At 41.5% G+C, this 12,355-nt stretch overlaps 1 long non-coding RNA gene across 5 annotated transcripts in view; it reads right to left on the bottom strand.

The window, feature by feature from the left end:
• Positions 1 to 1,923: 1,923 nt before the first annotated feature.
• The window catches only part of LOC112544034 (uncharacterized), a 120,314-nt gene continuing 109,882 nt past the window's right edge, over positions 1,924 to 12,355 (bottom strand). For all 5 annotated transcript variants that reach the window (XR_012902758.1, XR_012902756.1, XR_012902757.1 and 2 more), the window contains 2 exons: positions 4,024 to 8,612; positions 1,924 to 2,179 (listed from right to left, as the gene is read on the bottom strand). This is a non-coding gene — a long non-coding RNA (uncharacterized LOC112544034). The remainder of the gene's footprint in view (positions 2,180 to 4,023; positions 8,613 to 12,355) is intronic.

The raw sequence follows: 12,355 nt of genomic DNA, 5'->3' as shown, positions 1-12,355 counted from the left end.
CCCAGCCTGTGGGCCACTTTTTGCCTACTGCTGTAGTAGAAATTGCAACTCAAAATGATAAGGTCAAAGTGACACATTTTGATAAATTCTTCCATCAGTTTTGATGAACTGACATGGTCTTAGAAAATGTTTTGACTTAGCCAAATCAGCATTTTCCAGTGGAAATTTGTTGCATCACAAAACTTGTGGCCAACTGTGTTGTAAAGCAAGTTCAAAATCCACTCCAACATTTGACTGAATTCAGATGGGGGTCGCCAGCACAGTAAGCAACAATGGTGCCCATTCCTATGCCCTTACAACAGAAAGCCTGGTACCCTTTGACCACTGCTCTAAATCAGAAGTAACAACAGTTACAGGTATGCCATTATGTTAGAGTAAAACTGGTAAAAGTGAGGAGAGATTCAGACAGTCTACTTTAGACTGAGTTTAAAAATTGCACAGCACTGCTGGGTATTCAGAACTGTCTGAGGGCCAAATCCAGTGGGAGGAAAGCACCTTCAGAAAGATGATGCTACTCCCATTAATTCTCATTGCGTTCCATCTGTCAAAAAGTTGCTTAGAACAGGGGTCCTGTTAAGCCAACAGGAGTTTTGTGGTGGATAAGTGTGACCCAGACCTCTACTGGGTTTAGTTCACGGTCCTATTCAGTAACACCTAGACCACTTAGAGAAAAAGAATGTGTTTTCTCCACAGCTGAGAGCCAGCTGGTGTTAGCTCAAGCAGTAGAGGCTTATGCACTGAGGTCCCAGGTTTGGTTCTACCTCTTGGTGTTACATAAGTACCCAAAAGTCTCATGCTTATCTTGAGCTTTTCCAGACTACCTGTACCAGTTCAGCTGCCAGCATTACACTGGAAAACTCAGAAGGGCAGGCTCTCTCACAAGATTTCCAACACCAGCACTTCCTAATCGAGCTGGGAACTACCACAAGATAAGCCTTTTTCACATATGTCAGCACTTTCACCTCAGAGGCCACCCAAAACTAGGATATGCACATGAAGAAGAAAATTAAAAATAAAAGAGAACTTGAAACAAAGTTGGATTTGAGCATGGGCTGGCTCGCACTTTATCCAGACTAGTTCATCCATCCCTGCAACAGATGTAGACTTGATTTTTAGGGATAATAGTGAGATACGGTAGTTGTGATAATACTTAATAATACTTGTAACAACAGGTCAGTATTTGTATTGCTGTGTTATAGAATGGGAAACTAAGGCTAGGGGGAAATGACTGGCTGAAGACCACACAGTACTGCTATGTCATTGCCAGAGTTAAAATTAAAGAAACATCTGACTTCTAGCACCATGCTCATAGTTCTAGACTTCAGTGCCTCAGCAACCAGACAACAGCAGACACCAATACGTTAATACAAATCAAACCACCAATGGAGAATATTCGGACTAAGACATAGTAAACAACATTGAACAGAAACAATGTAGTGTATCCCATAAACTTTGTTAACAAGCAGACCATTACAACCTCTTCTCACTTCTCCCCTCCCCCCTCGCCAAAAAAAAACAACAACTAACCAAAGACAAATCATTTAATCAGTGACACAGTAAGGCCCCAATCCTGCATACATTTGTGCATGTCCTTTCATACACCAGCAATCTTATTAAAGTCAGCTGGAAAACTGAAAGTATGTAAATGTTTGAAGAATCCAGGACTAAACAAACAAAGCAGAAAAATCCACAAATCCTAGATTTAAATGGCTTTTTTCATTCCAACACACGATTTCATTCACCACATTTTCAGCTATTAGTACAACATACATAGATGAGAAAATATGCACAAGGATCACTGGCGTATGAGACTCAACTCCTGCCCTGCTATGCTGATGCCAAAGTAAAGGGAAATGCAGCAGAAGAAAGTAGTTTGAAATTATCTGAAGTCCATCGTGACAGCTGAAAGAAGATAACCATTCATTTCATGGAGGTGGACTTTAAAAAAAAAATCTTGTCTTTGGAGCCTTCTGCACACGACATGGACTCAAAGATACCAATGGAGCTATGAGTGGTTTGGGTGGGTTTTTAAGAACCCCACAGTGGATTGTGTCTTCCCCAGTATTTCCAGCAGGTGCCACTCTGAGTCAGCACAGGGACTAGAAGTGTTTGTTCACATAACTGACTGATGGAAACAGGCTGCCAGGGGCTGGAGAGGAAAGGTGATTCCCTGCTGGATCTGAAAACCAAAGATTGAAAAAAGTTATCTTTGCAACAGAAAGTTTTCAAATTACTGCCTAAACACACATAACAAGTACTATAACAGGTGATACTTTACATAGGCTCTGCCAACTTATTCTAAGCCCTAAAATTAGGTTGTGGAATTAAAATGAAAGGGGAGTCCTTTAGAATATCAGGTGACAACATGTTTTCAGGAATTATTTTAAAATCTTATGGTTCATAAGTTTTTCTTTTTTAAACTTTAAACACTCTCCTGCTGTTTTGTGAGCTCAAACACAACAGCATGCTCCACTGGTACATGAGAGTCAGAAAGGAGCAGAAACTAAAAGAGACACTGACCAGATTAGGTTCACAGTTCAAGCTGGATGGTGGCCGGCACAAAACCAAATAGCAGTAGTAACAACAAGTGTCTGCTTTTAACAGTGATTTCAGTTTTAATAATCAAAGATCATAAATTAAGGGACCACGAAAGGAACCATTAAAATCATCTTGTTGGGTCTCCTGCATTATATAGGCCATGGAGCCTAACCCAGTAATTCCGGAACCAAGGCCCTAACTTCTGTTTGAGCTACAGCCTATTGTCTAGAAATGGGGTGGAGAACCTAAGGCCCAGGGGCTGTATGCGGCCCCCAGCTTGCCTAGACCCACTCCCAGAGGCTTAGGGCTTCCCCCACCCCAGCATTGAGGAGCCAGCCCCCCTGAGGCCCATCACAGGGATGAGCCCCACTATGCTCTGGTCTGCAAGGGGAATGGGGAAGTGTCTTTCCCCTCAGTCGGGGGTCATGTCAGTGAGGATTTGTTGTTTTGTTGGGTTTGGAGGGAGGTTGCTTCTCACTTGCGTGCAGCCCCCAACAGATTTTTTTGTGGGTCAGTGTCCCCCAATCCAAAAAAGGTTCCCCACCCCTAAAAAGACATCCTATCTTGACTTCAAGACTACATGTGATGGAGAACCCACCATAGCCACAGGGAACCATCCCTATTTAGGGAAGCACTTAACTTTGAGCAAATGCTGAAGGGCTTTGCTGAACTAGGGCCTAATTTCTGAAGTATAAGATATTGATGAGCCTGATACGCTTGTCATTTATATAGATTTTACTCCACTGTACTCTACTGACCTCAGTGGAGTCACTCCACAATTTGCACTGAAGCAAGAGAAGTCAACTCAGTGTTTATTAAAAATTAAAGCATGTTGCTCCTTTTTCAAGCTATGCCTCACCAGGTAACACCCTTAGAAATAATTGTTTAAATAAAGAGAAACTAAAAAAGATCAAAGATGCAGTGATGACTTAATTGATGCATGTAATTTTCTCCCTCTTTCTAGTTATAGAGGGAGGATCACTGCTTGAAGGGGGATGTGTTCCCACTGTGCAAGAAATGTGGAGCATGGTAGGTCCAGAAAGCTAATAAATTATGGGATTTCTAGGAGAACAGAGCCATTTAGTTCTTCTCAAGCCTTTAGAGGTTTCACCTACAATGCTCAAAGAGAGAACTCCACACTAAAAATAAAATAAGACATTTGAAACTTTTTTGCCTGGGGGAGGGGGAACAGCAGAAAAGGGAACAGGATTTGGGGGTTGCACATGGAGAGTTGTGGCTTTAATGAAGATGAATTCACTTCCCATTGCTTTCTGGCCTCGTTGTCAAGTGAATGTGTTATTAACCCATGTTTTATTCTTGCAGCCATTTTATTAAAACAACCGGAGTGTCTACAATAATAGACTTCACACAGTCTGAGCAGTGGGGGCTTCTCAATCTATTACTGTTGGATTAACTACAGTAACCCTTTTGTTCTTTCTTCAGTTTTACATCAGTCCACAAAAACATAGAAACACTGATACTTACAGTGACTGAAAGTTATGCTCATAAGTACAAGCAAATGCAATAGTCAATCATCTCAAAAGTTGTGTTTAAGAATTGTTGGCTGGGACAAAGGCTGCATTCAGGTTTATTTTGCTTTAGGTTGAATCCACTTTGAAGCTGGTATTCTGGTATTCTAGCAAAGGTTTGTAGTGGTTAAGCTCAGTAAAACTTGCAGATGAAATATATTCCTGGTAAATTAAGTCACATGAGCTAGCTATGTGCTGCTAGCATCTTAGTAGGGTGAAAAAGGACATCTCCATCTTCTCCTGTATGTTTCCTTTCCTTTTCCTTCCTCTCACACCTCCTCTTCTGTGAGCAGATTAACAGTGACATCTGGATTTCCACAATGAGACAATGTAAATATAAAACTCTGGGCCACAGTCTCAGTTAATGTAAATCTTCATGCCTTCATTGAAGTCTGCACAGTCACACTGATTTACACCAATTGAAGATGTTGGCTTTCCAATTCTTTAAAATCCTTGCTTTAAAAGTACATGCTCATCTGATGTAAATTGCCATTGCAGTTTCACTTTCTAGTTCTCACAGTATTGCAAGAGAATATTTCTTTAAAAATAATAATTTCTGAAACAGACACGCATTCTTTTCATTACATTGGGTTCAATGTTGATCCCAACATAAAGGTAATAGTAAAACGCCCATTGATTTCAGTAGTATCTGGATCTGGCCCTCAGAGATTATTTCATACCGTTACATCCTCTGATGACTCAAAACAAGTTTAATTCTTGGATAACAGACTGTGATTTATGATAAGGAATAAGTGTTCTGTCACATCCCAGTAATTAGCATATCACAGGCAGAATGCAGAAGTAGCCAATAAAATTACATGAAGTTCTGGCAGAACTTTGAGCCACATATAAAGCATAAACAAGCTGATACAGACAAGACATTGTTGTACTGCTTCCTTTCAGAAGAACTGATAATAGAAAGGTCAGTGCCTCAGGATAAAACAAAAATACTAAAGATAAACTTGCCCTAGAAAGCCATTGCAGTGGCATTCCTCCACTCAGTATTCACACAGTAAAAAATTCAATACAAGGAGCTTTGGCCCTATGCCTCTTTCAGTAGATAAGGCAAATTACACTTCCTAAAAGACACCTTGGGAGTCGAGCAGATCTCAGTAACGGGAATATTACTGGTCTATATATATGGAAGAAGGAAGAGTCTGCTGTGAATGGGTTTTTTTGTTTTTGTTATTTTTTTGTTTTTGTTTTTCAGGAAGAGGGAGGTAAACAGGGCTGAGCATTTCAGTTTTCTGCAAAGATAAATACAATTTGTTAACTACAGTTTTGGAAGGACAGAAGGGAAATAGCATGAGCTGCTCACCGCAGATAAAAAAGGAAATCCCAAGACATAGTGGGTACCTATAGCTTCCATTTACTACAGTGGATGTTGCATGTGCACAGGATGTCTCAAAGTTCAGATGAAAAGAATTAAGTCTTGTAAACAGGCCAAACAAAGTAAAGGCAGTATTTGGAAACATTTTTCAAAAGGTCATTTACAAATTTTAAACAAGGAAAGCAGTAACTCAGGGGACTCATAGTAGGATATGAAACCTGTTCCTAAAACTCCTGGTTCCAGTGCAGGTCAGATTGGCAGCAGTCAGAAACCTCCAGAAAGCTATTTAATTAGGCGTGTTAAATGGATTGGTGGTTTCAGTCAATTTCCTAGTAGATGAGCGTTCATATCACAAAAAAACCCATCTAAACTGACTATGCTGGCAGCCCTGTCAACAATCAAAGAGACATGGACACTCTTATGCTCAATTCATTGCTATACACAGTCAAACACACTCCAGCTGTGGGGTCATGCATCTGCTTACAGCACCTAGAAGAAACCAGAATGGAGAGTTGGAAGTATGGATCAGGTTGTACTCTGGTATAAGCAACCTGTAGTGCCACACAGGTATTTTCATTAACCCCCCTACCACACACTGAACACCTCCAACTCTAGCCCAAGAATTCAAATTTGTTACAATTACTTTTTTGCTCACTTTAAACCCGATTACTTGCTGGAGGAAATTCTCCATTTGATCCTTCCTACACATATCAGATCTGAAAAAGAGCCTCACATTTTGAATATCTGTCATGAGAAATAAAATGCAAGCGATTTCTTCCAAACTGCTGCAGTTGTGATTTCTCTTTTTTCTTACAATATGTTATTTTCCACTCTTCTTTCATTTCATCCTTCTTCTCCTTGTCTCTTTTATAGTTGAGTCTATACTGCACATTATAACACTGACACTATCAATGAGAGGTTTTTAATACTATTATTTGTATTCACCATGTACTTTGGGCTGTAACAATAATGCCCTTTAACTGCTTTATCAAATGGATCAAATGGTCCTTGTGTAACCTATGTGTAGGCATTCCATTATTAATGTACGCATCTGTACCCAGGAGAGCTGACAGCCTCTGCAGGCTTCTGGGCAAGTGGGCGTGGCCAGCAGCTCCATGCTCCTGGAAGGGGCAGGGCCTAAGACGGAAGGGGCGGGCTGAGGCAGCTAGCCTTCAGGGCCACCCACAGCACAGTGCCCCCCAGAATCCTCAGATCTGCCTGGAGCTCAAAGAACGCCAGTGGCAATTTAAAAGACCCAAAGCTCCAGCCACCACTGTCACAGTCGTAGGAGCTCTGGGCCCCTTTAAAGTGCTGCACCCCAATAGTCCGCTTTGCCCCTCCCCCATTGGCAGGTCTGTCTGTACCTAAAATTCAGTACAAATATGGATTAGATCCTTATTTTGGTTACACCAGGGAAAGGCTGGTGTGAGCCCACTGAATCCACTGATCTTTTTTCCCCTCTTCCTAAGGCTTATGAGATTTTTCCTTGTATAGACTTACAACACCAGTTTAGCAGCCCCTTTCCTGCTAAGAGACAGAACATCCTATTTAAAAACAAAAAACAAAACCTCATCAACATCTTGACTAGCTCCTGTTGAAAAATAAGTCTCTGAGAAATCTGGAACTTTTTGTTAATTGCCAGCTTATTAGTGGAGTGAATGTCATCAGTCTTTTTACAAGCTGCTTGGAAGTAAAGAGTCTCTTTCTTCTTTCTTAAAAATAAAAACCTACCAAAAAAACCCCATAACAACAAAACAACCCAAGAGAGTTGAAAAGAGAAAAAGGAAGAGGAACTGTTGAGAGCCAGAGCGCTTATTCATCTCCAAACACTGGTTTCCATAGGAATAAGCTTGATCTTTTGTGGAGGCTGAACAGCCCCTTGTACAGCATGACTAACATGTTGTGTTTGTGTGGTCAGCTTTCCTTTTGCCTCCTAGAGTCCCTTCCCCTCCTCACCCCAGCCCATGAGCAAGGCTGGGATCCACAGAAGTAAAGAAATCATTTAATCAATAGCCTGAATTAGGGTTTAACCCAAAGCCCATTGAAGTCAGTCGGAGCCTTTCTATTGACTTCAATGAGATTTGGACCAGATCCTTAATGCACAATGGCAACCAGTCAACTTGGAAGTGAAAGTCTCAAAAAGGCTGCTTACTCTTTGTATAAGGCTCACCTATTTACTTATTTAGTTTTCAAAACACTCTTATTATTTAGCTCAGATTATTCATGTATAGCATGAGATTTGGTATCTGTTAATATTTAAACTTTTATTATCACCTGTAGGAAAAGAAAGCAATAGACTCATTGGCAATTGAAAAAAATAAAAAACCTAAATAGAGAACAAAAGATCATTTTTTTGAATGAAACATAGCTTAAAGCAAGCAATGTTTGCAGTAAATTAAACTGTTCAAATATTCACCCAATCTGTTCTTTTGCTATAAACCATGGCACAAAGTGAACCTGTAGGACAACAGCAGGGAAAGGTTCCTATTGGAGATTGTACTTGATGTAGTGGAAGATTTCATGACTTGCATCTGAGGTCAACAGGGTTCCAGGAAAAACTGTGGCCTGCCTGTTTTATTTGATCTGACTACAATAATTTGCCACTCTTCTTGTAATCCACTTTGACTTAAAAGAAAAAGAAAAAAGGGAACTGTTTATGAATCCATTACTCAGAGGCTGCCATGACACACATTTTCATACATTAATCCTCATCATTTCACTAACTGTCAGGGTTTTTTTTTCCTATTAAAGAAATAAAGTAAAGGCATGTTTTCATAAATCACTAATAAAATATTTAGTGCCTTGTATTATTCCACTCTCACAACATCCCTTCTTGTTTAGAACCTTTTAGGCTCCAGTGTTTTTAAAAAAAGATGAAGAAAGGAAAATGGACTGGCAATGTTCAAAAGCCACTCAGAGAGCTTGTTGGGTCCACTGGAGTTTAGTTTATGAGCATATTTTTTCTTTTCTATTTGGAAAATCTATTCTGTTTGCAAGACTGAGAGGCTGATGGGTTTTCAATTTTTTAAAATTGAGATTAAGTCTAATTTAGTTTCCCTCTCATCACAAAATTCAGCTGCAACTGTAGCATGGCATACAGAGACTTCAGGGATGGGCGGTTTGAAAATAGCTATGGATGTGTAGTAAAATGGATCAGTCATTTGATTGTTGCTCTGAGCATCAGCAGATCAGGAACACAGCCATTCTGGACTCATCTGCAGTAGGAAAGAAAATCATGTTATTAATTGAAGGCCAAGGAAGCTCCCCTGATGTTAATAATGGAAACAGCAGTGTAGACAGGGCTCTGGCATTTATAGCACTCTGTCATCTTCCCTTGTGGGTTAAACAAAACAACAGATGAACTCTGTCTACAGGACAGCTCCCACACTTGCTGCTATCAGAGGGGCTAAATTTTGGCACCATGGATGCAGCCTTTTTTAATCCAAGTCAGATGCTGCTGCTTGCCAACTTTAAACCACATAAAGGTCTATGGAGCATGCGACCGATACATGTTGCATTTTTCGTGTAAAGGGGCCACACTGCAGATTCTGCATGTGATGCACAGGAAAAAACTAGTCTCTTGAAAGAAATCAAATGAAAGCATAAAGGAAATGCAGTTTTATTTCCCCCAAACAAAAGTTTAGGCATGTGGTCAACATCTGGAATTCACCATGGGCTTATTCAAATTAACTGATAATTTAGTTGGTAAGAAATTGGCAGGGCACATCGTTATTCAAACTCTCAGACATGTGAATGCTCCAGATGTCCTATGGTTCTGCTTATGAAACTAATCACAAATTTGTATGGGATTCACTTAGGCCTAGTCTTGAGCAAATATAAGCAAAGCATTAGGGAATGAACTAAATGTACTCTTGTAAGTCTTCTCGGGCAGGGAATGTGTTGTACTATGTGTTTTGTAAACTGATGTGACGATTTATTATTCGCTAATTAGCAATTCCAAGAAGAACTAAACTAGTATTATGGTAACACATTTTAGGATTTTGTCATCAACAATTAAAAGGAAAAAGAAAAAAAGAAGGGGTGGGGGCAGAGAATGAGAACTGTGAATGAAAAATCCCTGGTTATATTGTGTATTTGAGCCCTAACTATGACAGTAACCCAAACCACACAAAGCCTTAATACATGGTAAAGATCATAATCGACATCATCCCTTGATTTCAAAAGATGACAAAGACCTACACTGGGAATAAAAGACAAGGAAAAAAGTTGACTGGATTCATAATGAACAAGGTTGCAAGGCTTTTTTCAATATGAGCCAAATGTCCTTTGGGACCTCCAAAATAGGAAGCTTGGTTGGTGGGTGGGTTTTTCTGGGAAAATATGGGCAGTGATGGAGCTAAATAGGGTGGGAAAGGAGAGCTCCAAAGGCAATATGGAGGCATAGCTCATCTTCACAAAAAGTGCAGCCTCCTGGCAAATTCTGTGGCATTCATGGGGATGAGGGGAAGAGGGTTGGGGGAGAATGGATGTACCCCATGCTCATTTCACAGGGAGACAAACACTATTTCCTATGGAGCAGCATCAAGGGGAGCTCTGAAATGGGACTCTCGAAGAAATTCTAGTGCCTTGTGCAGATTTATCCCACACAAGGGATGATCTGGGCTCAACTACATTCTAGCACTTATCAATTTTAATATCAAGAATTTTTACTGGGAGTATTTTATAGGTTGTATTTTCTCTTATTTTAAATTATCCCTGTTCTCAAGCCAGAAATTTCTCTGCACCAATCACCTTTTCTACATAAATCTCCCTTCTCCCTTTCCCCTGTAGTGATTTGGTTCTTGGAAGTGTTTTCCTCTCTTTGTAATATTTTATGTATCCACCAACATTCTTATTTTTAGCCCTTACAAGTCTTCTTGTTTGTTTCATTTTGCTTTTGTGTTTGTCTGAAGAAATACTATTTGCATTTCTATAGCAGTTCTTTATAGATCTGAACATCCCAAAATGCTTTACATTTAATTACACACTCATAGCAAAGTGACTGTATGACAAATGTGGCCTTTGGGGCCTCCAGCAAGGAAGAGCAAAGCAAGCTTTCCACAGTCAGGTCAAGCCAGCCAGACCTACAGACTCTGTAGTTTTCATGTAAATGAGCCACATTACATAGTTTTTCCTGTGACACAGCAGAAAACTAGTGTCTTGAAGAAAATCAAATAAAAAGCATTAAGGACATATACCTTTTCATTTCCCCAAACAATGGCAAAGTATAACATCATAGAACAGGCGTGTATGCAGGAATTTCGGGGGAGGGGGGTTATAAATGTTGACTGCAGGGGTGTGAATGTATCCCCCAACTAAGTGGGGAAATCAGCCCCAGCCTTCCTTGGACTGGCCAGAGCATGGGGGGAGGCTCAGGCAGCACGCCACTCCAGCCTTCCCCTGGCTGGCCAGTATATGCTTACTTGGGGGACCCTTTGCACACACCCCCTGTGTATGGGCCTGTTAGGTAACCCATTCTAGTACTTCACCACCCTTGTAGTGAAACAGTTTTTCCTAATATACCAAGATCTCCCCTACTGCAACCTGAGACCATTGCTCCTCATTCTGTCATCAGTCACCACTGAGAACAGTTTCTCTCTTTGAAACCTCCCCCCTCAGATAGTTGAAGGCTGCTATCAAATCCCCCCTCATCACAGCCTCGGCACATAATTAATGTGCCCCAGCCCCCTAAGCATTTTCATTGCCCTTCTCTGGACTCCCTCCAATTTGTCCACTTTCTTTCTGTAGAGAGGAGCCCAAAACTGAACACAATACTCCAGATGTGGCCTCACCAGTGCCAAAGAGAGAAATAATCACTTCCCAGGAGATTGTCATCTGGAATCAGGGCCGGACGGAGGCATGGGCGAGCCGGGCAGCTTCCCAAGGCGCCAACCCATGGGGGGCGCCTGATGGCAGCTATAAGGGGCACGCAGCGTCCCTAACAGCTGCCATCAGGAGCTGTGCACCTGGCTCCCGCAGCGCCGGCCCTGCGGCGCCAGCCAGCAGCACCCTTGCCCCCACGGCTGCAGGGCCCTGCATGGCCTGGCGCGTGCGCCAACAGCGCTGGCCGGACCAGGCTGGGCAGCGCATGTGCCTTGCGCCCCGGGGGCGGGCCCCAGGCTTCGCACCAGCAGCCGTGACCGGCCCGCGCATGTGCTGAGCGTCCCAGGGGTGGGCCCCGGACTTTGCGCCAGTGGCCGTGGCCAGCACACACATGTGCCATGCGTCCCGGAGGCAGGCCTGCACTCCAGGGGCGAGCCTGCGCATGCGCCCTGCGGTGGCGCCGCACACCCGGGCCCAGGGCACCAAAAGGGCTCAGGCCAGCCATGTCTGGAATTCACCAAGACCTTATTCAAATGAATGTAAAGTAACCAATCCATTGGATGTCTTTCTCCCATAGTATTAATATTTTTAATGTGATTAAATAAATACAAAGCTACAAAGATTTATAGTCAGACTAGTTCATCCTTAGGTAGCTACTGCATTATTCCCCTCCTCCACTTCTCATAAATGTTATCCTTTCCTTTTGTGATAGTTCATCTTTTTTTAGTAGCAAATCATCCTGCAAACTAAGAAGGCAATCCAAAAACTCTTTACAAAGAACAAGTCAAAATGAACTTTATGAAATCAAACTTCTGTTTTAATAGTAAAATGTTGTTATACTAGCAAGTGACCAACTGACCAAGATATCGACTATGCTGTTTAAACTTACCATCCTGAGACCTTCAACATAAAAGTATATAATAGCCATTTCATGCTATACTCCTATGAAAAAAAAAAAAAAAAGCTTTCATTTCCCTTGTCTCATTTTCTTCCTAGAGGTTTTCTGAAACAAGGTAGAAATCCAATAATGATACTTCGTGCTTCCACAGAGCCTTCATCAAGACTCTCGAAGTTATTTATAAACAATAGTAATAATTCTATATCTACCTTAGCCAGGTGATGTGCTATAATTATC

The sequence above is a fragment of the Pelodiscus sinensis genome, chromosome 3, assembly GCF_049634645.1.
Source record: "Pelodiscus sinensis isolate JC-2024 chromosome 3, ASM4963464v1, whole genome shotgun sequence".
NCBI lineage: Eukaryota > Metazoa > Chordata > Testudines > Trionychidae > Pelodiscus > Pelodiscus sinensis.
Note: the sequence above shows the minus strand (reverse complement) of the source record. Positions and strands in the feature narration are given on the sequence as shown.